This window comes from Dasypus novemcinctus, chromosome 5 (assembly GCF_030445035.2).
Source record: "Dasypus novemcinctus isolate mDasNov1 chromosome 5, mDasNov1.1.hap2, whole genome shotgun sequence".
Taxonomy (NCBI): Eukaryota; Metazoa; Chordata; class Mammalia; order Cingulata; family Dasypodidae; genus Dasypus; species Dasypus novemcinctus.
The window spans coordinates 78,734,999-78,738,832 of NC_080677.1; positions in this window are offsets into that span (position 1 = coordinate 78,734,999).

Consider the following 3,834-nt stretch of genomic DNA (forward strand, 5'->3'; position numbering starts at 1 on the left):
AAAGAGAACAGAACCAACAGGATATTCCACAAAACATCATGGTGATCCACTATATTGATGATGTGAATGTCATTGGATCTTTTGAGCAAGATGCCACAAGCAATTTGAATGCCCTGTTACAACAACACACGACCCCCATGTGTTGGATGGGAAATAAACCCTGTAACGATTCAGAAGCCTGCTGGATTGCTGAAGTTTTACGGGTCCAGTGGTCTGAGGCATGAGGGAACATCCCCTTCAAAGCAAAGGCAAAGTTATTGCACTTTGCATCTCTTATTGCTAACAGAGAAGCACTGTGCTTCATGGCCTTCTTTGGGTTCTGCATGCAGCATATACTGTTCCTACCCATTTACAGGATGACAGGTAGAGCTACTGTTTTTTACTGGGGAGCAGAGCAGGAAAGAGTTCTGTGGTGGATCCAGGTTGCAAGACAAGCAAGTTTGCCTCTTGGACCATGCTACACAACAGATCCTATGATAATAAAGACCTGTGGGAGAGAACAATGCTGTTTGGAGTCTCTGGAAAGATCCAACTGAAGAGTCAAAGCATAGCTGCCTTCAGTTCTGAAGCAAACTGTTCTTGGCATGCTACAGTGCCTTAGTAGAAACTGAGCATCTAATCATGGGACAGCAAATGTCCATGTGACAAAAACTGCCCACTATGATGATCTGAGAACTCTCAGAGCCCCCAGTCCATCAGTAGCTATCCATTTTAAGATCTAAGTGGTACATCTGGGATCAACCTAAAATAAGTCCAGAGAGTATAAGAAAGCTGCAAGGAAAGGTGACCCAGATTCATTTTTGCACTGATGCTTCTCCCTTGGTTCATATTTGTGATTTCTTTGGGGGGTTTCTATATGATCAACTGATGGAAGAGGAAAAAGGCTGTTTTGTTTCATGGATGGGTAAGTTCTGTATGTTGGTGCAAGCTTAAAGAAGACTATTATTGTACTAAGCTTCACTCAGGGTATTCCTGTAAGACACTGTTGAGTGGAAATTCTCCCAGTGGGCAGAGCTTTGAGTGTCCATACACTTTGTGTGGATAAGTAGTTCAAGGTAAGGTACTAGCCAGACTCAGGGGCAAGATGAATGTCTTGGCTGTTTGCTTAGGGGCCTGGAAGTGGAAATATCTTAAAATCGGGACAAAGAGTCTGTGGAAGAAGTACACTGATGGACCTATGGAGTGGGCACAGTGTGTGAGGATCTTATGTATCCATTGCAGAAGAGGCACTAAATCAGCGAGTGGACAGGATGACTTGGTCAGAAGATGTCAGCCAGCTTCTGTCCTCAGCTATCCCAGTGCTTGCATAATAGGCTCACGAATGCAAGCCAGTGATTGGCCTAACCATGTGAGTGCCACCTCACCAAAGCTGATCTAACTACTGCCATGTCTGAATATCTGACCTGAAACACAGACAAATGCTGAGCTTCTGACATGGTACCATCCCTTGAGGAGATCATTTCCTGAGAAAGAACAATAGTTCATTGTGACCCAGATCAATATGTATTCCCACTATGATTTTAGCTTTCCTAATCTCTATGCCTCAGCCAGCACCACTATACAAGGGCTCATTGATCTACTGGTGTGGGGTTCCACATAACATTGTCTTAGAATAAAAGACCTACTTTATAGCAAGTGTATGACACTGTGCAAAAGACCATGGGATCCACTGATCTTATCACATTCCACATTATCCAGAACCTATTGGTTTGAGACAATACTGGAAGGTTCACTTAAAGGAGCAGCTGAGGCATAAGCTTGAGATAGATTTGTGAAGGGAAAGGATGCCATCCTTTAAGATGCAGTATCTGAACTGCATCCTCTATAAGTAGAATGAATGGTCTGGGACCCAAAGGGTGAATGAGGAGATACCCCAATCCCCGTCACCGTCCAAAATCCACTTTGGTAATTTGTACTCCCTGTTTCTACAAATTTAGGGTCTATGAGTTTATAGGATGCCTTGGGGAGAAGAGGGGATTTCATAAGGGGAGACAATGAGTCCCATTAAAGCTACAGATGCCTTGACACTTTACAATCCCCAAGCCAGTTGACCAGCAGGCAGAGAAAGGAGTTACCATACTTGCAGGGGTAAATGATCCTGATCATCATGAGGAGGTAGAACTGATGTTACAAAATGGGGACAGGGAGGGATGTTTGGGACAGAGCTGGCCCACTGGGTTATCTTTTGGTATTCCCATGGCCAGTTTTAACTGTAACTGGGCAATGGATGATGGCAGGTTAATCATGTGTATTAGTCTGGGTTCTCCAGGGGAACAGAACTGACAGTAGATATATAGAGATAGATAGATAGATACATATGTAAATATTATGAGATTTATTATAGAAATTACCTCAAATGAATGTGGATATGGGCAAGTCTGAATTCTGTTAGGCAGGCCGCAAGTTGGGAACGCTTAGGAGAGTTTTTGATGAATTCCCCAGGAGAAGCTGGCTGACTAAAGTAAAAACAGAAATTCTTCCCTTTGACTGCTGAAATCATCATTTCTCCTTTTAAGGCCTTCTGCTGATTGGATGAGACTTGTCTCATTGCTGAAAGCAAACTTCTCAGTTAATTGTAGATGTTATCAGTGATGAATGTGATTAATTTACTGATGCTTTAAATCCTCGAAATATCCTCAAGGTAACAATCAGGCCAGTGCTTCCTTGACCAAATAACTGGACACCAGAACCTAGCCAAGTTTACACAGGAACTTAACCACCACGCTATGGTCAGACCGCCGTCTAAGGCACCTGGCTAGCAGAAGAGAGGAAGAGGGGATCTAGAATGGGTGGTAGAAGAGCTGCCTCAGGACCAACTACAGCAGTGAGGGCCATGATTTCTCCCACTAATTCTATTCTTAATTGTGACCAGCAAGAATTCTGGAGAAGTTGTGCCTAGATAGAATAAATTTAATGTGTAAAGCAAATGGATTTAAGTGATGCAAGGTGTGGAGTACAGTGGATTTACGGGTGCCCTGTACAGATCTCCTCTACCAGGGCTACCCATTCCCCTGATGCTGAGTGTTTGTTCTTAAGCTCACAGCTGTTTCCTACTCTGGAAAAATACCCTCGATGATTGGGAGCCTCTTCACCCAAGAGTCCCTTGCAAGTAGCCAGCAGCCAATGACTGACTGACATGGAAGTACAAAAGAAAGGCCTCCTAGCCTCACGATAGAACTAATTTTGTAGCACAATTCACACTCGAGAATCCCCCGTGGGTTAGGCTGCCCCTTGCTGAGCTTTCCTCTCTTGTTCTGTTCTGCTTCCTTTAATCTCCTTCTTCTGAAAGTGTTTTTTGAATATATCCCTTTCACATAAATCCCCTTCTCAGGCTCTGCTTCTAGGAAGCCTGACCTAAGACACCATTTCTATTGAGAAATCATTCTTATTTTTGTTTCTGTAAATGTAATGTGTCATTTTTATCTGACTTCTGTTATAAGATTTTTTTTTTCTTTCAGTAGTTTGGCTACAATGTTCCTAGCTGTTTTCTTTGTCAACTGCCTGGGGTCACTGAGGATTTTTTGTTGTTTTTTTAAAAAATTGATTTAAATTTTGAGATAGCAGAGCTGGCGATTGAACCCAAGACCTCATACATGGGAAGCCAACTCTCAACCACTGAGCCACAATGGCTTCCCTGAGTTGTTCTTTTTGTTTGTTGGCTTGTTGTTTTTAGGAGGCCCGGGGGACTGAATTTGGGACCTCCCATGTGGGAAGCAGGCATTCAATTGCTTGAGCCACATCTGCTACCCTCACTGAGGTTTTTGAATCCATGTAGTGTTGTTTTCCATCCAATTATATATATATATATAATTTTCATCTGTTATCTCTTCAGAT